We start from the raw sequence: 26,031 nt of genomic DNA on the forward strand, positions 1-26,031 counted from the left end.
GGGGAAAGAACACCATGGGAAATCAATGTTTGGCTTCACAAATGGAAGAATTGAATATTCAACAGGGCATTCTCAACCTATCACCTACATTCCAATTGGGCGAACACCACATTGGACTTCTCTCCAAAGGATTGTCATTCGTTCCTACCTCACACCAGCACCCCAACATTAGAGAACTAAACAAATTTCAAATTCAACAATATCACCGCAGAATTAAATTGGCAGATTTCTTCAAAAGCGGAACAACAAACAAACAAACCCCAACCCCCTTCACCGCACCTTCCCAATGGGAACCTCCTATTTACAAAATCAAACCAGAAATTTTGGAATTAATCCAACAAGACAGAATTGGAGTGAGGAAAATTCCCATGGAAAAGGAGAATGACAATCTCACCATGAAGGAGGAAGAGGCCTTAAAACAACTGAAACAACAACACTCTATCATTATAAAACCGGCCGACAAAGGATCCACCATTGTCATAATGGACAAGGAGGATTATAGGACTGAAGCGTTGAGACAACTTCAGGACCCAGAATTTTATAAAGAATTGCAGGCACCCATTTACCCACAAACACAAATTGAAATCAGGTCATTACTTACACAACTTAAGGAATCGAAATTCATCAACAAACAACAACTAACATACTTATTAGGTACACATCCACCGAGGCCCAGATATTTTTATCTTCTACCAAAAATACACAAAGAACTGAAAGATTGGACAGTGCCAAATCAAATCCCAAAGGGTAGACCTATCGTCTCAGATTGTGGCAGTGAGTCGTATGGATCCGCGGAACTGATCACACATTACCTGAAACCCCTGGCCATAAAACATCCTAGCTACATTAGAGACACGAGTGACTTCCTACAAAAACTCAGAGGTCATAAGGTTACTGAGAGAACCCTCCTCTTCACAATGGACGTGGAGAGTTTATACACGAACATCGAAACATCCAGGGGCCTGGAAGCAATAAAGGAATGTTTCCTCGAGAATCCGGACCCAAACCGTCCGGATGATATTGTCCTGGAACTTCTTAGGTTGAACCTAGAAAACAACGATTTTAAATTTGACGACAATTGGTTTCTACAAATTAAAGGCACGGCTATGGGCAAAAGGTTTTCACCGGCCTATGCCAATATATACATGGCAAAATGGGAAAGGGAATGCTTCCAAAAATGCACCAAACTACCGGATGCCTATTATAGGTACTTGGACGATATTTGGGGAATTTGGAATTATGAGTATGCAGATTTGATCAACTTCACCGAAATTCTAAATAACCACCACCCATCAATTAAGGTCAAATTGACCTGTGACCCAAACCAGGTGATTTTCCTGGACACAGTAACATTTAAAGGGGAAAACTTTCAGGATAATGGGACATTGGACACCAAAGTACACTTCAAAAACACAGACTCACACCAACTTTTGCACAGACACAGCTTTCACCCGAAACACACATTTATTGGCATCCTCAAGGCACAGTTAATCAGATTTAACAGGATTTGCTCAAACACGCGGGATAGGGATAGTGCCACACAAACACTTTTTCGGGCACTACGAAAACAGGGATACACAAGAACAATGCTACAAAGGACAAAGAAAGAGGTTTTTGAAACTGGGACTACACAAAATAAGGAAAACCAAAAAGAGAATTTACACATGATTCCTCTGATTGGACCGTTCTCCAAATTCACACAGAAAGTACACAAAATAATCAAGGGAAACTTTGAACAATTACAGAAGGAGCTGCCAGAGGCCCAAAACTGGAGGGTCATCTCAGCATTCAAAAAAAATCCGAGTCTTAGGGACATATTGGTACATGCCAATTTCAGTCGTTGCCGCAGACCGGCACAGATACACCACCTTCCTTTCCTCCGGAGCAGAAACACCAACAGACGCTGGTCCGTCCCAAAAAGAATCACCTGGAGAGACAAAAATGTCGTTTATATAATCTGGTGCAAAACATGCAAAATGCAATACATTGGGGAAACAGGGAACACATTACATAGAAGACTAAGTGCACACAAATCTAACATTAAACACAACAAGAAAACAGAAACAACTATCGTCAAACACTTCCAATTACATGGGGTTGAATCCATTAGGGCCAGACCTATCGCACACAACCCAAATTGGACCAAGAGGGAGAGATGGGTTCAGGAACAAATCTGGATTAAAAGATTCGACACAATTGTACCAAGAGGTTTGAATGAAAGGGGTCCATCTAGGACAACTAATTCCTAATTCAATGATTGGAATTAACTGAATACAGACTTTCACTAATACTTTACTCGAAATCTAATCAACTAAGTTAGATATTGAACCTCACTAGAATGGTTGATGGTAACCTTAATTAAGGAAACTTGTAATGTCAACACAACCTCTGAGTTGAAATCTTACTAATCAAAACTAGAACTGAAATTTATTATAATTATTAACCCCATCTTGACCTTTGACCTTTAAACACAATTAATTAATGTTGGAACTTTTTCATAACCTTTACTCTAAACCTAACCATTAAACCAGATCTTCAATCTCGATATAAGTTTGGACTCTGAATGAAACTTTTAGCTTTAATTTTTAACTCTACTATAATCCCCAGCTTTAAAATCTACTAATTAATGTTAAAAATTGTTTAATTGATTTATTATTTATTCTCTAGGACACCTGACCCTAATACATAACTAGTTAAACTTTTAAATCCATCATAATCTTTGATACTAAAGCTAACCAATTAAGGGAAGCCTGAAACCTGTTTTTATTTTGGATATTAAACTTGAGTAATTAGGTGTTTTTACTTTATCATACCCTTTGACTCCAAATCTAATTTATTAACTCGTATTTTTGAAGCTCAGTATGACCCTAGATCTAAAACACAACCAATTAATTTTGAAACTCACTATAATCTTTATTAAACACAATTAATTTTGATCGTGAATTTTGGAGAAAAATTGTTAACTTGAAATTTAATTAATTAATAGAAAAGTACAAAACTCACCAGGTCCTCCAACCACATAATCTAACTAACTAAGTAGTATTTTGAACCTCATTATGATCTTGGTCCGAAAACATGGCTAACTGAAATTGTAAACTCTTCATAACCTCTTATTTTGAACTTAACCAATTAAACTAGGCCTTAAGACTCGCTTTAACTGTTCACTTCAAACCGAATTGATTAGGATTTTGAACTTTTTTAGGTGTTTTGACTCTAAGATTAACTAATTTACCTTGTATCTGAGAAGTTCATTATGACCTTTGACCTTAAAAGACAATCAATTAATTTGGAAACTCATTATAATTTTTATTCTAAAACTTAACTATCTAAATTAGATCTTCAACCTTGATATAAATGTTGACTTTGAATATAATTTATAGATTGAATTTTTAACTTCACTATAATTTCTAGCTCTAATATTTAACTAATTATTTTTACGAATACTTACTTATTCTACATGACCCTTGACCCTAATACATAACCGTTTGAACCTGGAAATCCATCGAAACGTCTGATACTAAATCTAACCAATTACATTCAACCAATAAAAATCAAGCCTTGACCTAGACCTAAAACTGTAGTGGCCAGAACTGAATAATTTGGATCCTTAACTTCACCACACCTGCTGACTCAAAACCTAACCAATTAACTTATTATGTCCCTTGCTCCATAAAAACACACCCAATTAAGTGGATAATTCACTAAAACCTTTATTAAATCCAATTAAGTTTGGCCCTGTTCTTAAGAAATTGCGGACTCTAAATATGTTTAAGTAATCAGAAAGCGAAAATCCCACCATATCCTTTAAATACATAATTTAACTAATTAATTGGTAATTTTAACCTTACTAAGACCTGGATCCTTTAACACTACTAGTTGAAAACTTGGAAACACATCATAACCTTGATTCTTAACCGAACCAATTAATCTACTCCTTAGAATCCGCTTTTACTAGTAACTTCAAATTTAATGGAATTTGAAGCCTTTGAACTTCACCATACCCCAATCCTCTAATGCTAACCAATTAACTCAGGTTTGAGACTCATTATGACCCTGGACCTTAAAACACAACTAATCAATTTGGGAATTCACTCTTACCTTTATTCTAAACCTAACCAATTGAGTTTGGTTCTGTACCACATGGTAACGGTGGATTCTAATCCTAAACTTTTTTTAGTTTTAGTTGTATCTTTAATGGTATTAAAAAATTTTTAACTCTAAATCCTGACACAAAAATTATTTTTGTTTTTTATTTGCTATCATTCACTATTTATTATTTATTAGTTTTTTTTTAATTTTTTTTTTTATTCTTTTTCTCTATACCACACAAGATAATACACTCATGGATTATTTTGGTTTGATCCCACCAAACAGACAATTTGAGGAATTGCTGACTCTAAATCTAATTTACTAATCGAAAAGTGAAAAGCTCACCATGCCCTTCAACTACATAATTAACTAATTAATTTGGATTTTTAACGCCATTATGATCCAGTTCCTTTAAAGTTACCAGTTAAGAATTTGGAAACTCTTCATTACCTGGATTTTTAACTTAACCAATTAAATTAGACTTGAAAATCCACTCTTACTATGTACTCCGAATTTAATGAAACTTGAATTTTTGAATCTCACCATACCCCAATCCTCTAAATATAACTAATTAACTTATGTTGGAAGTTCATCATGACCTTTGACCTTAAAACACAACCAATCAATGTTGGAACTCACTATAACTCTTATTCTAAACCTAACCAATTGAATTTGGCCTATTACCACAATATAATTGTGGACTCTATACCATAAATTTTTCTTATTTTATTTGAAACTTGATATAATTTTAGTTTTAAATCCTAATCAATTATTTATTTTATTTATTATTATATATTTTTTTATATACATTTTTTTTATATATTTTTTTAATTATTATTACTATTTATTTATTTTTTTTTGTTTTTTGTTTGTTATTATGTATTATTATTAGTTTGTATTCTTTTTCTCTATACAGCACATGACAATACACTCATGGTTTAGTTTGGGCTGGTCCCACTAAACAGGCATCCACTTTGCACTTACACAGCACATCACAGATCAGGTTACTTGTTAACCATTGCACATGAACACCTATAAGACAGGGTCCAGTCATTCAGGCTAGCTGTATGATCTCGAGTGAGAGCGCACTACCTTGGATGAACCAAGATGACCGTAGGCCGGATTATGGGCGTAAGAGAGCGGTTCAAACAAGGGTCAAACCACATTCCTTTTTACTGGCAGATGAAGAATTTTGTGACTTTATTTCTAATGCAATTGATGAGTTTCTGGTGTTTAATGAGAATGATTCCACTTCTCATTCTCTGTTATGGGAAACACCTAAGTCCTATCTCAGAGGAGAAATAATTTACTACACATCTCTGTCTAATGAAAGACATAACTCAAGGCGTACTGAATTGGCTATAGCCATTGCTAAACTTGATCAAAGATATGCCACAAGTCCCTCACCAGAATTATTTAAAGAGCGTATGGGTGTTCAATCAGAGATTGAGTTAATTTCTACTAAAGAAGCTGAACGCTTACTTTTACACAGTAAAGGTTCATATTATGAATACGGCGACAAGACTGGGCATTTATTGGCACATCAGTTAGTCAGGTCAACTCTCGTATAATACCTAGTATTCAAAATACTCAACAAGTAATTACAACCGACCCCACCAAAATTAATGACACCTTTAAATCATTTTACTCTTACTTATATTCATCAGAATTTCCCACAGATAATAATAAAATGGAAGAATTTTTTTCAAAGTCTTTCCATTCCTGCTATTGATATTGATACTGCCAGGAGCATGGATTCTTCACTCAGCCTTGTGGAAGTGATAAATTCAATAAAATCGCTGCAGTCAAACAAAGCCCCTGGCCCTGATGGGTTTCCCATCGAATTATATAAAAAGTTCATAAGAAAATTGGCACCACTATTATTGGCTATGTTTAACGAATCTTTAGAACGCAAGACTTTACCTCCAACATTAACACAAGCTACTGTAGTTTTACTTCACAAAAAGGACATGGACACAACTTTATGTGGTTCTTACAGACCATTGTCCTTGTTAAATGCAGATGTAAAGGTGCTAGCCAAGTTGGTTGTTTCTTGTTTGGAGAAGGCCCTCCCTTTGGTTATATCTGAAGAGCAAAATGGCTTTATCAAGGGGCGTCAATTATTTTTTAATACACGCACCCTTTTTAATGTTATCTATTTAAACACTCCTTTGATGTGCCCGAAATGGTCATTTCCCTGGACGCTGAAAAAGCATTTGACAGGGTGGAGTGGGAATACTCGTTTGTGGTTTTGAAGAAATCCGTATTTGGTTTGTTTCTTGGATTCGTCTCCTTTGTACAGCTCCTAAAGCCAGTGTCCATACTAATGATATATACTCGGATTATTTCTCTCTTGGGCGTGGAACACGTCAAGGCTGTCTGTTGTCGCCTTTGCTCTTCATTATTGCAATTGAGCCTTTGTCTATCGTGATTATGCGTACATCCCCCTCATTTAGAGGGAGTTTTCCAAATGGGACAGAATATAAATTGTCCTTATATGCAGATGATCTGTTGCTATATGTATCTAATCCCACTACTTCTGTCCCCACTGTCTTGCATATCTTAAATAATTTCAGCTCCTTTTCAGGCTACAAATTGAATTTGGAAAAGAGTGAATGCTTTCCCATAAACACTACTGCCTGTAGTCTTCAACATTCTGACTTTCCATTCAAACTCAGTCTCACAGGATTTAAATATCTTGGTAGAAAATGTGACACGTTGTTTTGTGAAATTTTAGACAAGATTCGGAGGTGATCGGTGGTAAATAATGAGGCAAATACTGTTTTTTGCTAGAATAAAATGTGTCCGTTTTAATTCCGCCACAGAAATACAGAAAAGAAACAAAATGCACACTTCAACTGCACACGTGATGCTCAAAACAAACACTGATTCTGCTAGAACGAGTGTGTCTTTTCACCCCGCCACAGAAATACAGTAGAGCAAAATACACACTTCAACTGAACACAAGGTGCTCGATTCATTCAAGTTTCAACGCTCTTATGGTGACATGTGACTGGAGAGCCGGCAGCCTGGTAGAGCTAGCATCCACGTAGCCGGGCGTTCGTGCTCAAAACCCACGGCAGACTCTGCCAGAACAAAGAACAAAAAACTCTTATATTTTTCTACAATCGACATCGTGTGAGGGGGGGGGATGGCCAGTTCTCCCCCTCAGGCGAGCCACCCAATCAGAACGCAATTGCCCTCTGTCCACGTGATCAGCGTGTGATTCCTTACCGTTGTCCGTTAGTTCACAACGTGGTCAGCTGTCCACGAGTTCAGCACGTGATCATTTACAGAAGACGGTCAATACATATTATACAGATGATTATCAAAGAACATAGAAATATAAAGAACCTACATAAACCTACATTTGATGTTTGTTATGAATGATGTATACTCACAAACAAACAGGGTAATTAGTCCAACGTTTAGAAACTACAGCGGCTGTAATACGCCACAGCAAAGGTAAATAAAGGTAAAATAACCCGAACAGGTGATCAACTCAAAACCACTCGTACCTTTTTACTCTGTATCTCTTTGTAGTTTAAGCACACTTGTTACCGTATCAACCGCCTGCACCCCGCAAGACGAGCAAAGATTACGTTAAAAACAAAACATTCAGTCTGTTACGATATCAAGTTTCCAGTCTTGATATTTATTTCTGGATTATTAATCAGCGCTTCCCTGAACACAGTGATGGTTGGTTGACTAGCTGTACTTGGTGCTAGAGTGGCTAACACGAGTAACAGTTTAGTCCAAAGCCTTTTCTGCTAAAATAAAATCTTCAGTGTGTGTCAAATACAGTACACGTTGCATATTGATCTGTTTAGCTAACGTTAGACTGTGTAGCAGACAGGCTTCAAGGTGTAGAAGTTGTATCAGTACTGCTATTATGCTGTACTTAGATAACGGGAAGCTCGTGTTTGTGAGATGGCCACCCACGTGACCACGTAGAATGGGCATCAGCCAATGAAAAGCGGCCCCTCTGGTAAGGTATATAGTTAGAAAAAAGAAACGAGTTCCTGCCCCAAAAAAGTTTCAAAAGTAAACATTTTTGCAAATTTGTTTGGAGAAAGTGGAAACTTTTCCAAAATGTTTTCTAGAAAAAAAAAACAAAAAAAATTTTCTTGCACATTTTAGACTTTTGGAGATCAGAAATTTCCTTGATTTTGTCTAGAAGGCGTCTGAAATTGCTCTCTTAATGTCTGAGTTTTTCAGTGGATATTTAGTCCTTTTTTGGCCCCGATTTGCTGTTGTGGGTTTTGGTTTCTGAGGAGCCAGGAGGAGGATCTGCGCTGGGATTGGAGCTGATTGGTCGGTCAGTGGACGTTTCGTCCAACCACAATGTTCCCAGGATGTGGTTGAGTCTGACCGACAGGATGAGAAAAATCCTCTGAATTTTGAGTTTCCCTTAAAAATATGCTTTAATCTAGAAAAGCACTCCCCCTAGTGGCCACACTGGTTCCCTTTTTCTGCCAGCTGACGGTTGGAGTCGCATTCTTTTTCTTTCATTTTTTTTTACATTTATGCACAATCAAAAGCCTTCTCTGTAGTCCCAGCTGCTTTTTATCAGAACCGGCATTGTTCTGGATTAAAGCAGTTAAAATCCCCTCAGGACGGCGGCGGGCCACCTGCTGTGATGTCACTGTGGTTAGGCATTGATGTGTGATGGTGAGGGAATGCTTTAACCCACGGAGGTCCTCATAGCGAGAGATCATAGTTTGGTGTGCGGCCATTTTGGCGGCGCCGTCCCGCCTCCTCGGTGCGGTCCGACCTGAATGGACTCACAGTAAGAGGTGTGTGTGTGTGTGTGTTTGCTTAAAGACCGATCAGTCTCTAGAGTGGGAGGACTTTTTTGTTGTTTATTGAACAGAACCAAACCGCACGGGAGCCTCTGGAGCTATGGCATGTTCTCATCTCGAATGTCCTGTAGAATTTGTATGATGTTCTCTAGTCCCAACACGTAGCCCTGGTCTGGGCCTTTGTGCACCACCATGTCACTGAGGCAAATTACAGTTTTCTCCTTTTTTTTCTTCATCATCTTTTAGCTTTACATGAATAAACTCAGCTGTCCTGGAAACCAGCTTGGGGACACTAAGTTCCAATCTTCTCAGCCGATCTTGGATTTCATCCCGTTTTTCATGAGGGATCCATCTTTTCCAGTGACAATGAGCTTCTTTTGCAGCCTTTAAGAGTTCCTTTGATAGTGGCAGCATGCTCACATTCTGACTGCTACTTGAAGTGCAATTAACAATTCAGTCCTTCCAAAGGTTCTCCACAGGGTGTCCTGGATTTGACTTCTCTTACTTTTGCTTCACATTCATTTGCAGTGTTTTCCAGGTCAGATTTCTGCCGTTCGGTCAGTGCTGCTTTGTCATCTTCACCCGGTGTGGATTCCACTTCTGCAATGAGACTTGCTTCCAGGTCATCATTTGCTGCCATTACTTTTCCAGCCTCTATGTTGAGCTTGTTGAAATTGTCCTTTAATTCCTCTTCGGTCATGTCCTCATGCATCCGAGTTATGTTATTGATCAATCGAGTTAACAACCTCTTTGTTCTCTCCATCTTTAGTTGTTCAACAGACTTCCCATCAGCTGATTCTGCCATCTCTTGAATCAGTCACGGTTGTTCACAGGTATGAAGCAAACAAATGATGTCAGCAACTGTCTCTTCTTTAACAAGATCCTTCAATTAGTTTATTTCTTTCTCCTTCAGCAGTTCATGGCTGGTTTTTTACTGCAGCCGGTTTTTACTGTCAAGTTCTTTTCTAATTTGTGCAGCTTCCCCACTTGAAAAGGGATGGATAAATCGATGCAAACTTTTGCTAACAGGGTTTTACTCAAAGGACCAAGCAGTTTTCTTAATTTTATCCTCCATTTATTTAATGTGTATCAGGACATTTCATAACTGGTCCAGAAGCAGGTAAAAACCTTTAAACAAACCCAAAAGAAAAATAAATTACTAACCTGCATGTAAGTTTACATAAATTAATTTCACGCAAACTACAAAGCAAATTATGACAAACTATATAAACAATACTAAGCAAACCACTGTGAATCAAGCCCACAAGTTAAATGAACAATGTCATAAGGTGTGGAGGTGGCGGTGAGGTAAACGCAGCAGACCCAGATGTGTGGTGATGAGGCGTTTAATGACCAATAATCCAGAAACAGTCCACAGACCTGGCAGCACTGCTGAGCGGAAGGCTAATGCTCACAACAGGTAGCACAGGAAATCACAAGGACTAACCAGCAACTCAAGGAACTAGACGAGACAAGACGTAGGAAGACGTAGGACCCGACAAACACACGGAGACATTAAATACACATGAGGTAATCAGGGAACGAGACACACCTGGGAACTAATCACGGGGAGACAGGACAACACAGAGACTCAGACACACAGGAAACTAGAAATAAATACACCAAAAAACATAGAACCTGACAAACAAGTATCTAAACTTAAGTTCTTTAACTTCAAAGTACATTTCACATTGATATTTACAATTACATAATGTTTACATGTGTTTAAATATACAAATATCTACTTTTTAATATTAGTCATAAATATTTACTTTATAAATATAAATAGCCTCAAAGTTGCTGAGCCATCCATCCATCTTCTTCCGCTTATCTGGGGTCGGGTCACGGGGTAGCAGCTTCAGAAGGGAAAGCCTTGGGATTGTGCCTAAGAATTCTTGCCCGAAGTCCCTTGTAGTGTCCTCTCATGTTTGCTGCTCCTTCGTATCCCTGACCTCTGATGTTATCCATTTTTAGGTCGTTTTCCTTCAGTACGTCCAGAACCAGATTTTCAAGGGCTTCTCCGCTTGTGGATTGAATGTTGCATACCTGAATAAATCGCTCCTTAATCTGCATGTTGTGCACATACCTGACCACAAAGGACACTTGTTCCATGTATGAAACATCTGTGGTTTCGTCAATAAGAATGGAATACAGCTCACATTCTTTTATTTCAGTTTTGATTGCACGTCTTACTGCTATACCTAATGCTTTTATGATGTCATTTTGTGTTCTGTTTGATAGTAGTGAAACCACTGGTCTTTTGTGACTTTCCAGTCTTTCTTTCAACCCATCAAGGTGCAATTTAATGACACTGTCACACTTGCCGAATAACTCCACAAGCTCTAAAAAGTTGCCTCAATTTAGGCTTCCTGAAGTCTCATCATCTAAATGACAATCAACCGAGATAAAATTTCTGTTTCCCTGCTTTTCTTTGTCTTTTGCAGCTTGTGACTGAAAATTACCTATTGCCAAAGCTGCCTCCAGTGATTTTTTTCTGAAAAGTGTCCCACTTTACCATAGCACACATATGGTACTCTGATGCACTGTGCTCTTTAATTTTCTGTAATGCTTTCTTCCATCTGTTTAATCCTGTTGTCTTCCATGATTTGCGGTACATGTACTTTTCTTCATTCAAGACGGCAGGTAAAACAAAACATGAAATTTAAACTGGGAGAATACTCCAGCCATGGGTTACTCTTATACCATTTCTTCTGAAAAGACCTCCCCTCTTCATTTTTAGGAAATGATAGCTCTCGTTGGCATGGTCCTTGGTTTACACAATTTTGGATAAATGCTTCATCATATTTTATCTTGAACTGCAAGGTGCTGGGTCATTTGGGTGTGGAAGGTCCATTAAGAATGTGAATGGCCTCTGTCTGACATGTTGCTCTGCGTTTTCATCCATTGTGTTTATTTCTGACTGTTGTCCCTCTTGTGTTGTTGACTGCATTTTTGTCTCCTCCTCTGATCTATCATTTTTCTTCTGTCCATCTGGGAGCAAGAAACTATTCATTATTCTACACCTATATTTAGTACATCTTAACACAATAGGGCAGAAAGAGGCAGAGGTCCGTCACGCTGGGCAGGAAGGGAAAGGGGGGGGGGGGGTCGTCTGGCGCCGAATGTCCGGATCCCTGAGAGGACAAAGGCTCCAGGTCCGAGTCCTGGTTCTGGTTGAAGTCCGTTTCACTGGAAATGTCAGCATGAGGAGGGAGTGGCGTGGACATCTGCTGGGGCGGCGGCTTCAGACTCCTGCAGCAGATCGAGAAGAGTCAGTCAACCAGGTCTGAAGTGGTCCAATTTATAAACCCTCTTCCCTCTTTTCCTCTTCCAAGGCGGTGTTTTTCTGCTCCAGGGTGGTGTGTAATTGGAATGAATACACTTTAAATCCTTTACCAGTATATGGACAAGTACTATGGGCACGACCTATCGGTCGTAGGCTTCCGCCAGGCGCTCCGTCTGTAATCCGATCCTGAACAAGCTCCGCAGCCTGAAGATGGTGCTAAGCTGGTACACCCTGCAGGTGTACCAGCTTACACCGCCCTATACCTGTGCAAGAACAAGTACTATGGGCGCGGCCTGTCGAAGGAAGGCTTCCGCCAGTTCCTGGACAACGGGAAGGACCTGAGGCGGGACGTCTTTGAGCCGATCCTGAACAAGCTCCGCAACCTGAAGGTGGTGCTAGAGAGGCAGGAGTCCTACCGCTTCTACTCCTCCTCTCTTCTCATCATCTACGAGGGAAAGGTGAGCAGGTGGGCAGGTTTCTAATTAAGTCTTTATTATGTGATTATTTATAAGAAATCACTGGTGGATTAGCTACCGCTGCTATTAGCTATTCTAACAGTGCGGTGGTTGATTAGCTCATTTAAACACCACTACTGATGATCTGTCAGTTGGTGTTTAGGTTCCCTTTTTGCTTTATTGTATTTTTTTAACTGAACTGAAACACAGAATTCTGCAGCACATCTATAAGTTAAAGTTGTCAAAGTCAAGCTAGCATAGCTAACTTACTCTCTTATACCTTGCTATTTTTCTTAGTTAAAACTTCCTGATCTTATTGTCTAGTTCTTGTCATGTTAACAAGTAACAGCAAAGCACTGCTTCCCTTTTTTCCTTCCATACATTTAAGATTTAGTGTGTTATGTTGACAACTTGACAGTAAAACCAATGCTAGCCATCGCCAGTGAGAATGTTTTAATATTAAATGATTTACATTTTATTCAGTTACTAAATACTTCAGTTACCTTCTTACCAAATACTTTTTTACTCTTATTGAGGATTTTTGTTTTAGACATCCAAGTAAAAAGTAAAGTAAAATGTCAATCTCTTATTTTTACAATTTTGGATACTCTACTTGTTTCTGACTGTAGAATCAATAACTAAACTAATAATAATCACAGTAATGTCATAAATTACAAGGTACCACTGGCGCCTTGGAGTAAGAAGGTTCTGGGTTTGAACCCCGGCCCGCGTTCCCTCCGAGTTTTCCAGTTTTCTCCCACAATCCTTGAATTCAGAAACGGGACCGTTTTTACACCTGATAGACTTGGTTTGAATTGGGAGCAAAATGACAACATTTCTTACATTTTCAGCTGCTGTGGAGTTAAACTAAACAAACTTTTTGGGCAACCTGTTCCCCTCCTTACCTGAGGGGGCGCTGCACCAAGAACCACTGAAGGAAACAACATGAAAGAGGGGAACAGCTTTTGCAGTTAGTTTGGATGGTTTGACTCAGAGCAGCTGAAAATGTAACAACTGTTATGGGACTATAAGGTGTGAGACCTTCCTGGTTCTGTTAGTTTATAAATTGGACCGCTTCGGACCTGGTTGACTGACTCTTCTCGATCTGCTGCAGGAGTCTGAAGACGCCCCGCCGCCCGACCCTGGGCAGAGCGCCGCCCCTGCAGAGCGCCGCCCCTGCAGATGTCCACACCGCTCCCTTTCCTCACGCCGACATTTCCAGTGAAACGGACTTCAACCAGGACCAGGACTCGGACCTGGCGCCTCGGTCCTCTCAGGGACCAAGATATTCGGCGCCAGGCGCCCCCCCCCTCCCACCAGTCTGCTGCCCCTTTGTGCCCTGCTCCAGTCAAAATGTCCCTCTTTGCAGCCGCCTCAGCAGCCCCCTCTGGTGGACATTTGTATGATCGACTTTGCCCACTCCACCGTCAGGGGTTTCCTCTGTGACAAGGTCCTGCACAAAGGCCCGGACTAGGGCTACGTGTTTGGACTGGAGAACCTGATCCATATTCTAGAGGACTTTCGAGACGAGAACCTGCCGTAGCTCCATGAAAGATTTTCTCATTTCCCATCTCAGCTCACAGTCAACCTGATGGAAAAGAAAATAACAGTGCGGCGGTTACTGGGTATGTCATCAAATATGACTACCCATATAACCAACACAAAATTCAGCAGCAGGCACCATCAATTGGGCAAAACATCTAAGTTTGAAAAATAGGAAAGAAAGCATTGCCATTTTTGGTAAAACTTCTGTGTAGACCCTCGAAGGGTGTATTTAATTTTCTCAAGCTTAAAAAAAACCATCATGTCTTTAACCCAGAGGGGTCCTGAGGGACATTTTTTCACGCTTCCAGTGTAACAGTAAAGTATGTCTAGCCAATAAAGATGTAAAAGCAACAATCTCCATTTGAGCAGCACTTAGCACTAAAGTAGTGTTGAGGATACCAAATATGGCAACAAATGGACAAGGTTGCAAATTTTCTTTCAGAACAGAAGACATAATTAAGAAGTAATTAGACCAAAAATTATATAATTTGGGACAAAGAAAGAACATGTGGCCAAGATTGCATGGAGAGCCTTTGCATTTATCACATATATCTACAACATCCGGGTAAATCTGAAAAGCCTAGATTTAGAGAAATGAATCCTATGTACAACTTTAAATTGAATCAAACTAAGACGAGCACAAGATGAGGAAGATCGAATTCTGTCAATGGCATCATCCCAAATATCTTGGGTCAGCTGGATTCCCAACTCTTTATCCCATGCATTTCTAATTTTAACATTAGAATCAACCCTTAGATTTAAAATAAAACAATAAATCTTTGACATCATACCTTTCTGAAGTGGATTATATGCAATAACCTTTTCCCAGGGCTGTTCAGGGGGTATAGAAGGAAAATTTGGGAAACATTTAGAGGCAAAATTCCGAATTTGTAAATAACAAAATAAGTGTGTACCAGGTAAATTGTATCTGGAAGATAAATTCGCAAAGCTATCAAATACTCTTGATGTATATAGGTCTCTTATTTGTTTTAAACCCCTATCATACAAAACTGAAAATGATGGGTCAGAAAGAGACGGAGGAAACAAATGGTTATTAGTCAAGGGGCATAAAGATGAGACACCAACAAACTTAAAACGCCTTCTAAATTGAAACCAGATTTTCAGTGTATTAAGAACAACTTGATTATTAGTGAATAAAGACGGTTTTATAGGTAATGAAGAAAAAATTAGACCAGGTAATGAAGACCTAGCACACGAAGATAGTTCTAATTTGCACTGGACGACTTTAACCAATAACTAATTATTTGTATGTGAGCAGACAAATAATATGATTGAAAATCGGGCAATGACAGTCCACTGCTGAGTTTACAATTTTGCAATAATATTTTACGAACTCGAGGAGGTTTCCCATTCCGTATAAACCCACTAATCAACCGATCCAAAGAATCGAAAAAGAATTTTGGCATAAAAAGAGGAATAGACTGAAATAGAAAAAGAAATTTAGGTAAGACATTCATTTTGACAATAATCCTACCCAAGAGGGAGAGAGGAAGATTACGCCAACTCTGGAAATCGGACACAGTCACAGTAATAAGAGGTGAAAAGTTAGCAGAAGCTAGGCCAGATAAAGAACGTGTGATATGGTAATGGGGTATTTCTAGGTTCTTTATTTCTATGTACGTTCCTTATATTTCTATGTTCTTTGATAATCATCTGTATAATATGTATTGAATGTTTTCTGTAAATGATCACGTTCTGAACTCGTGGACAGCAGCAAATGGTCACGTCCTGAACTCGTGGACAGCTGACCACGTCATGAACTAACGGACAGCGGTAAGGAATCACGCTTCCAACACACGCCGATCACGTGATAAGGGAGCCATCGCGCTCTGAATGAATGACTCTGAACAGCTGACCATGCGCTGATCATGTGGACAGAGGGCAATTGTGCTCTGATTGGGTGGCTCGCCTGAGGGGGAGAACATGCTATTCTCCCCCTCACGCCATGTCGATTGTTGAAAAATATAAAAGAGTTGGAAGTCCTTTGTTCTGGCAGAGTCTGCCGTGGGTTTTGAGCACGAACGCCCGGCTACGTGGATGCTAGCTGTACCAGGCTGCCGGCTCTCCAGTCACATGTCACCATAAGAGCGTTGAAACTTAAATGAATCGAGCACCATGTGTTCAGTTGAAGTGTGTATTTTTGCTCTACTGTATTTCTGTGGCGGGGTGAAAAGACACACTCGTTCTAGCAGAATCAGTGTTTGTTTTGAGCATCACGTGTGCAGTTGAAGTGTGTATTTTGTGTTTCTTTTCTGTATTTCTGTGGCGGAATTAAAACGGACACATTTTATTCTAGCAGAAAATTGTATTTGCCTCATTATTTACCACCGATCACCTCCGAATCTTGTCTAAAATTTCACAAAACAACGTGTCACATTTTCTACCAAGATATTTAAATCCTGTGAGACTGAGTTTGAATGGAAAGTCAGAATGTTGAAGACTACAGGCAGTAGTGTTTAAGGGAAAGCATTCACTCTTTTCCAAATTCAATTTGTAGCCTGAAAAGGAGCTGAAATTATTTAAGATATGCAAGACAGTGGGGACAGAAGTAGTGGGATTAGATACATATAGCAACAGATCATCTGCATATTCTGTCCCATTTGGAAAACTCCCTCTAAATGAGGGGGATGTACGCAATGCGATAGACAAAGGCTCAATTGCAATAATGAAGAGCAAAGGCGACAACTGACAGCCTTGACGTGTTCCACGCCCAAGAGAGAAATAATCCGAGTATATATCATTAGTATGGACACTGGCTTTAGGAGCTGTATAAAGGAGACGAATCCAAGAAACAAACCAAATACGACTTCTTCAAAACCACAAACGAGTATTCCCACTCCACCCTGTCAAATGCTTTTTCAGCGTCCAGGGAAATGACCATTTCGGGCACATCAAAGGAGTGTTTAAATAGATAACATTAAAAAGGGTGCGCGTATTAAAAAATAATTGACGCCCCTTGATAAAACCATTTTGCTCTTCAGATATAACCAAAGGGAGGGCCTTCTCCAAACAAGAAGCAACCAACTTGGCTAGCACCTTTACATCTGCATTTAACAAGGACAATGGTCTGTAAGAACCACATAAAGTTGTGTTCATGTCCTTTTTGTGAAGTAAAACTACAGTAGCTTGTGTTAATGTTGGAGGTAAAGTCTTGCGTTCTAAAGATTCGTTAAACATAGCCAATAGGGCCAGGGGCTTTGTTTGACTGCAGCGATTTTATTGAATTTATCACTTCCACAAGGCTGAGTGAAGAATCCATGCTCCTGGCAGTATCAATATCAATAGCAGGAATGGAAAGACTTTGAAAAAAATTCTTCCATTTTATTATTATCTGTGGGAAATTCTGATGAATATAAGGAAGAGTAAAATGATTTAAAGGTGTCGTTAATTTTGGTGGGGTCGGTTGTAATTACTTGTTGAGTATTTTGAATACTATTATACGAGAGTTGACCTGACTAACTGATGTGCCAATAAATGCCCAGTCTTGTCGCCGTATTCATAATATGAACCTTTACTGTGTAAAAGTAAGCGTTCAGCTTCTTTGGTAGAAATTAACTCAATCTCTGATTGAACACCCATACGCTCTTTAAATAATTCTGGTGAGGGACTTATGGCATATCTTTGATCAAGTTTAGCAATGGCTATAGCCAATTCAGTACGCCTTGAGTTATGTCTTTCATTAGACAGAGATGTGTAGTAAATTATTTCTCCTCTGAGATAGGACTTAGGTGTTTCCCATAACAGAGAATGAGAAGTGGAATCATTCTTATTAAACACCAGAAACTCATCAATTGCATTAGAAATAAAGTCACAAAATTCTTCATCTGCCAGTAAAACGGAATTAAACCGCCACAACGGTCGACTACGTTTATAAGAAGTCAACTGAATATCTAATAATAAAGGAGTATGGTCTGATATCATTATACTCAAATAATCAGAGGAAACTACACATGCGTTGAGAGCCTGGTCAATAACAAAATAATCAATTTTCTGGAATAAGAGTGGTGCAACCCTGGAAAAGAAAGACATTTTTTTACTGGTTGGGTTTCGGGATCTCCACGGGTCAATAAGACCACTCTGCTTCATGAAATCAGAGAATGTTTGAGCCATTAAAGATTTTGTTAATTACGAAGATTAGATCGGTCTAACTCTGGATCAATGACACAATTTAAGTCACCCCCTAAAATTAGCAAATGAGAATCCAGAAATGGGAGGCTACTCAATAATCTATTTGCAAACTCAGCATCATCAATGTTTGGAGCATATATGTTCACGAGAAGAACCTTTTTTTGCATCAATACTCCAGCAACTATCACATATCGGCCATATTTATCAGCTATAACGTCAGTGGGCGAGAATTGTACTGTTGTCTGAACTATTGCTTTGCGTCCTCGGATGAAGTGAACTCATTTACAACTCCATTGTAAGTAATGCGCAGCTCCGCTGGGTAGAAAAGTCCGTACCTGATCCCTTCGATGCCACGAAGTAGCCGCTTTACCTCATTAAAGGCTACTCGAGCCCCGGGAACCTTTGCAGTGTGATCCGGAAAAATCGATATGGTCCCGGCTCCGACTTTAATCCGCTGGCGCTCCCTCGCACGACGTAAAATGTCCAGGCAGTCACTGTAGTAATGAAGCCTGCACACAATTACTCGATGTCGTTCGCCTGGTTTCGGTTTGGGTTGGAGAGAGCGATCAGACCGATCCACCAGCGGTTCCTTTTCCAGTCCGATCCACCAGCGGTTCCTTTTCCAGCCCGAGCGCTTCCTTCAGTAGCGCAGCCACAGCGGTAGGTGAGCAGGAGTCAGCGCCCTTCTCCACGCCGATGAACCTGATATTGTTGCGGCGCGATCTTGACTCTAAGTTCTCACACTTTTCTTCCAACATCGTGACTTTAGCCGTAAGCTGCTCCAGAGTAGTTTTCATACCGGCAATGTCATCAGTGCAACCCGTGAGCGCCTCCTCCACGTCTCCCACCGTAGCCGTTAGCTTAACAGTAGCAGTCACATCAGTAGCAGCATAGTCACTTGCTAGCTGCGTCTTCACGGCTTGTACCTCAGCTTTAATGGATGACAACGCATCTCCAAGAACCTCTTGAAGTTCCTTCTTAATAATGCCAGCGATATCTTCTTTCAAAGAAGACAGCAGTTCGAGCTTTAGGTTATCGACGTCCGGGTTAATTTGAGTCGGAGCGGTAACGGCACATGGCTCTAGCGGCAAAGAAGCCGAGGCCTGTGAGCATGACTTTAGCTGTGTCTGAATAGTACGGGATTTTCCCCTTCCTGACATTGCCACGTGGTGCAAAAGCATATATACAGGACCAGAGTGCAAAAGAGTAGATAACAAAGACTTAGTTTACAATGAAAAGCACAGTTGAATGAGCCCAGCGGTTCTGATCCGAAACATCAGAGAGCGGCCACTGACCTTTATACTCGGGCTGAACTCCTTCATCTTAGGAGGCAGAGACTCAGAAGTGGTGCTCTCTGCTGATCATAGGCTTACACACGGTGTGGTCATCGTACTGCACCATGCTGGTGTGACCCCCCCAACTGCAACACATACACACACACAGGCATTAAAATCTGTCAGGCATCCTGGGTTTACAGAAATAAACAAACTGCAAAAACACAATATCTAGTCTAGTTTCTAGTGCAAATCTTAGAACACTTGAATTAACTCAGAAACAACTTTTCAGCAAGACACAGGTGTTTGTTTTAAAGGTGACCTGTTATGGTTCCTGGAACATGTTAGGACATGTCTAACATGTTCATAATGATTCTTGGATAATGAGATTTCAGTCTGATCAGTTCTCCCTCTTTTTGAGCTGCTTTAGGGAGTCCTGTCACTTTAAATCCAAAATGAGGTAAAACCAGCTGACCAAACATGCTGGAGCTCTGCTGGGGTTGCTAGGTGCTGATTTGTGACGTTACATTCAGAAAGTTTTTGAAACAGTTTATCTTCCAGACACACAACAAACATTTACTTATTGCCAGAAAACAGCTGGATGGTATTTTTTTTAAGTGTTTATAGTCAATAATTCCTTAATATTGATAAAAAAAGTACTAAATTCACTGGCTGATTATTTCACTTACGGGAAAAATGTCCCATAAGTGTTTTAAGTGGAATCATCTGACAATGGAACTAAAACGTTTTCGTCAATATTAAGGAATTATTGGCTGAAAACAAGCTGCTATGTCTTGATAAAAAATTACTTATAAGTTGTGTTCATGTGTCTTAATTCAAGTGTACTAAGATATTTGCATCTAAAACTAAAATGACTTGGAAAGCTTTCTGTTTTTGCAGCGTAAATGTCAGGTTCTTTGTATTCAGGGCTTTTTGTTGGGTGCTGCCCACCTGGTGTATGAAGGGCTCCAGAAAAACGCCTCCATCTTGTGGGTTTGGTAAAGCCACTCCCCCTGTCACCGGCCCCTGTTGCTTACTGTCCATGCTGTTGGGGGGAGGGAGACACATGGCTCCTGCAATTCCTGCTGAGGAGGAGGACAACATCAAATGATGATCCGTTTAGAGCGTTGGGTTAATGAAAGATAGACTGATAGGAGTTTCCGCAGTCTATCCTGATGCGTTTCCTTCGCCATTCTACCTGCATGCCACACATTCTGACGCCCAGCTTCGCCGAAGTGCTCTGTTCGCATTTCTTTATCTGCCGGGCTGCCTTCTCCTCAGAGGCGTCGTCGCCGTGCTGCCGGTTCCCATCTTCAGGTCCAGGATGCAGGGGAAGGAGAAGTGGTGGACGACGTTCTCCAGCAGTAGGCACTCTGGTTGAGACGCCGCAGTTAGGGAATAAAATCTGGAGGATTTCATCAGACTGACTGATCTAGTTTTAAGAATGTCAGTTGGAAAAATATACAAATATATTTGATTTTAAAAAGAAATGAAAGATTTCTGCTTTCTTTTACACCAAAAGTTGGGATTTACAGGCTTGAAAATTTCAGCCGATTCCAATATTTTAGTAATATTAAGAATAGTAATTCTGAGTAGGGGAAAAATAAAGGGGATCAATTATCAGTTAAAGTTATATTGTTCGACAAAGGATGTAACAACAATGCTAACAGACACTCCCGCGCTGAGCTTATCTCAACCCAAAGCTAGCAGCCCGAGGAAGATTAAGCGGCAAAAGTCAAGCTAAAACCTTCAACGGTAAAATTAGCACCTTAGCTAACGTTAATTCCGAACCAGCTCAAAAAACAACACCATCATATTTTCCTATCTTTCACCTCACAATAAAGTAAAAAAAAAAGACAGAAAAAAAAAATCTTTCACCTCATTTACAGACACGTAACTTATAACGTTGCAATATGCTAGCTTTATAATATACCAGAGTTAGTAACGTAAAGGTAACGTTATTTTACCAGGCTAACCAGCACTAAGAGCTCATGCTATAATGCTAAATTATAGCATCATGCATTTCCAGACTAGGTTTTGGCTTCAAAATGTTTTCTATGAAGTGTTTTCTTACCTGTCTTGCGAAGAGCTGAAGTCGCTTAACTCCACAGCACGGCGACAGAGCTGGACTTGCAGTTGGAGTGAAAAAGCTTCGGAGTTTAAAACAACCGTTATCAGAAAAAATTGGAAGCGAAGCCCTTGATGACGTAGCTAGCATTAAACTACCTTTGACCCTAGAGATGTAATCTTGTTTATCATGTTACAAAAATGTAAAATGAATCCATTCACATAAGTACAACTATTTTCTTTAATTAAAACTGTAGAAATTTGCAACAAAATCCAGAGCTTTAACAACAACAACAAAAATTAATTCTCAGCCGTCCAGCTCATGTCCTGTACGTCCATGTCCATCTCCTGCTCCGTCTCCTCATTGTAATCGGAGGACGAACAGGACGGGCTGCGGCTGCGGCAGGATTGCGTCCGCCTCTGCTGCTCCCTCTCCGGGGGGTCCTGCTCCTCCAGCTCCCCCATCTTGTCCTCCACGTTATCCACATAGGGTACGCCACCAGGCCGATGTCGCTGTCGGAGTCGCTTTTTCAGAGAGGATCAGAAACAATTGGTCATAATGCTGCTGACTTACTTTGCTAGTTTGGCAGAAAGTACTACAATGAATATCACCGATATTTATCTTATTCTTACCCAGGGATGGAGACTAATTGTAATGCACTTGTTTTATTTTTAAGTTGGATAGGATCAAGGCAAGAGTTAGTCCTAACCTTGTGGCTTGTTTATTGTTGTCATAGCAACCCCATTGCAACTGCCTGCCAAGATGGCTGTCAGCTACAAGTGTGACATCACGAGAACTTTTCTGCAAGGAAGAATAACAGGCCAGCTTTAAAGACACCCCCCCCAAAAGAAAAAGTACTCCTTCTTTGAACAGACTGATTGATATGCTAGGATGGGAAAAAAACAAAAGTACATGCTCTCTTTCTGCCTAAAAATATGTCAACCACTAAAGGAGTAAAAATATAGATGGTAGTGGGAAGACACAGGCTAAACAATCACAGTGAAGTATAATGGGGCATTAAAATAAACACTCAGTGGCACTCATTGGGTTTGATATCAGACAGAATGGATCAGGAGAGGAACCGCAGAACCTAAAGAACCAGACATCAGTCTCTTCATCCCTCAGTCGTTTCCTGAGACCAAAAAATAACATAGATGGCAATTTAAAGAACAAATCATACAAATAGATTAATAGTAAATAAATATTGTGAAGAGAACAGTAATAACGTTTGTCAGGATTTTCTAGGCAAAATTTTGATATCTTTTATAAAAAGTGTTTTGTGGTCAATATTATTTCACCATTTTATTAATGTGGGTTGCCAGTTTGGATAAGGCTTCCTATCAAGCTATAAGAATGATAGAAAACATGCTAACAAAAAGCCTCAGACCTGCAGCTCACAGGCAGTTGTACCAGTTTATGTCTAGGGGGGGCGCCGGTGAGATGTTCGCATCCACCTTATAAATATGTAGTTGCACCCCTGCCCGGAGCAGCTCTCCTTTTTCAAATGCAGCTTTTTCTGTGTCCATAAGTTGAATCTTGAGCTCCTCATTTGTCTTAATCAGCATCTGTCTCTTGATGGACATCATATTGACATCTTTCAAGATGCCATTGAGTTTCTGGGTCTCTGTAGCCAATGTCTGTCATATTTTTTCAGTCCCTGAATCAGAAAATGAGGACCTACTGCTCTCACTCATTGTTGATTGGTTTTCTTCCTCTGGATCGGTGTTTTCCTACCTCAAGGCACTGTTTATTTGGTCCAAGACAGTGGACATCATGTTGATTTGTTTCATGACGTCGTGGAACTGCTTTATCTCTGTAGGTCCCAGAATCAGAAGATGAGGCGTTAATTCTCTGACTTTTTGTTGATTCGCTTTTTCTTAACAAATCCAAACGCTGTTCCATGTTTTTCTTTGAGTTCAGACTTATTTGTATCCCAAATTTCTGAATGGCAGGTAATTCTTTTGTTGGCATCCTGTTTATCTTGGAAACTTGTTTTCAGTCTCTTGTTAGGAGGTAATCCTGCTACTTCTATCTATCTCTCTTCTGAAATGGATGTGACTTAGAATTCAAGAGTTCAGCTTTGTCATACACAAAGCTCCAAACATCAAAGCTTTATGATGTCAATTTGCGTGATGTCACAAATTGATGTCACTACCTCAGCAGAACAGCTAGAAAACTGGCAAAGTTTGAGAAGACCAGAACAACTGTGGCGAGCGTGGGTTGAGTTTACCCGGAGAGCGGGAATTAACTCAGGCCTTGTTTGGTCAAAAGCAGCACAACAAAACTTAATACGCCATTATTAAATGGACCCGGGTCGACCCGGAGTAAAACATATAAAGAATTCTCAATATATTTCTAAATAAATGTGTTGTGCTCATGTCCGTCAAATGGTTTTGCATTTTTTAAGTAGATCGCTTTGGGTTGGTCATTTTAGGAAAAAGTGTGAGCACCCCTAGTTTATTACTCAATTCACTGGATTAATGGTTCATCATCTAATGAACCATTAATCGACAATAATGAGTTTATTAATGGTTTGCACCCCTAGTTGACATGTATTTACTGGGACATAATCATGCTGCTTAAAAGTATCTATAATTTTTAATAGAAAATGTACTTTATTTTTTTATTTTTTGTGTTCAATTTGGTTCCGGATCAACAGACCCGGCTCTCCTCTACATCCTGTTAAAATCTCCACTGGGCCGGGCGCCTCGGTACGCGCTCCCACCTGGACCTGCAGGGCCGTAGAACCCGCCCAGGAGGTCCACGCCCAGCTGCTGCAGGCCCCAAACGAGGGGGTTGGCCTTTTGACCTTTAAACTTTAATATCTTCAAAGCCAAAGCACCACAAACGAAAATTTTGCTGCACAAACCAGCACAAATGTAGCACAAACGTTTGACAAAAAAAGTAGAGCAAAATATCAAAATATTTAAAAAAAAAAACAAAACAGTGAAGCTGATGGATCCAAACAACGCCAAGCTGAAAACATCCCTCATATGATTTCCCATAATCCTCTTTGGGAATTAGTTAGCAAAACTCACACAGCAGTAATCCAGGTTTAACTGGGTGTTAAACTGGATTAAACAGAATATGTGTGAGATTTACCTGATCATTCGAATCATTCTGGAGGTTAAATTCAGTAAAGTGGAAGAACAAACCTGCTGCTTGTCCTTCTTGAGGATTTTCATCTTCTATCCGTTCACAGCATCTGTCAACAGAAATAAATAAATCTGATTATTAAACATTAAGAAACCATCTGAGAGGGAGAAATAAAGCAAACCTGGGTTAAATTCATTTAAAAACAACAAAAGTTTAGAAATGTGAAATAAACCTGAGTACAAAATACTGTAAAATATTAATTTTGCATAGTCGGTCCCCTTTAAATTCACTTTTTGTGATTTTTAAATCTTTATTGTTGAAAACTGAGCTCCTGATTGGTTTGTAATCTGCTCCATTGCTTAGCCCAGTGGTTCCCAAAGATTTTCTGGGCTCCCCAATAAAATCCCCCCCCAAAAACGAAAAACAAAATCAACTGGTCTCACACATCGTTCAACCAGACATAAACCTTTACACATATTTTGTTTTCACACTCCACTGAAGTTTATTTCACACTTCAGGTTGCAACAAAACTCACTGCAAACCATCTTTACAGTGAAACACTTTTGTGTAACTGTTTTGTTTTTTTCATCCATACTGCTTCCCCCCTGCAATGGCACTGCGCCCCCTCCCCCCCCACCTGGGACCCATTTTAAAAATTAACCACACCAAGTTATATTAAGATAAAAGAATGCAGTAAATGTTTTTTGGTGCCTTTTTTGATGTAAATATGTTTTTTGTGCTGCAGAAACAGAAGGATATTTTCTCTCTGTAGCATGACGCCCTCTGCTGTTAGCTACTAAATGACACACATTTTTACCATCAGACCAAACTTTGTTTTTCATGAAAAACCAGAAAAATGTTTCTATTTTGTTTCCATTTTCTGTTTGTTTAGATCAGAAATCAGAGTCATAGTCACCAAGAGGCTTTCTGAAATAATGTATCAGTTGTAAATGTCATTAGAACCGCATGTTTTATTTTTGGATTTTGTTGACGTACTCACTTTGTCTTCATGTCAGTGATTCCCAGCATGGGGGGCCCGGCCCTTTAAAAGGAGCACAAAGAGGCTGAGGGAGGATCCAAAGTTTTGGAGGCAAAGAAAGAAATTTACAAAAAAAAAAAATCCAGGTAAAATTTACTTTATTTGTCATTTATTATTACATTATTTAAGTTAAACAAGTTTGCATCAAAGTAGGTGAATCTCAGAATTTTGACTTTAATCTCAGAATCCTAGTTCTGTCCCAATCTATGTCAACATCCAAATGAATAA

General features: G+C 39.7%; 1 long non-coding RNA gene across 4 annotated transcripts in view; it reads right to left on the bottom strand.

Annotated features, from left to right (window-relative positions):
- The window catches only part of LOC122833854, a 39,146-nt gene extending 16,959 nt beyond the window's left edge, over nucleotides 1–22,187 (bottom strand). The window contains exons 1-5 of one of the 4 annotated variants that reach the window (XR_006371068.1): nucleotides 21,675–22,187; nucleotides 20,799–20,973; nucleotides 20,552–20,682; nucleotides 19,622–19,746; nucleotides 14,136–14,220 (exon numbers count right to left, since the gene is read on the bottom strand). This is a non-coding gene — a long non-coding RNA (uncharacterized LOC122833854). Of the gene's footprint in view, nucleotides 1–14,135; nucleotides 14,221–19,289; nucleotides 19,480–19,621; nucleotides 19,747–20,551; nucleotides 20,686–20,798; nucleotides 20,974–21,674 lie in introns of those variants that run through there. The other 3 variants (XR_006371070.1, XR_006371067.1, XR_006371069.1) reach the window with 3 other exon arrangements.
- Nucleotides 22,188–26,031: the final 3,844 nt, after the last annotated feature.

The sequence above is a fragment of the Gambusia affinis genome, linkage group LG07, assembly GCF_019740435.1.
Source record: "Gambusia affinis linkage group LG07, SWU_Gaff_1.0, whole genome shotgun sequence".
Taxonomy (NCBI): domain Eukaryota; kingdom Metazoa; phylum Chordata; class Actinopteri; order Cyprinodontiformes; family Poeciliidae; genus Gambusia; species Gambusia affinis.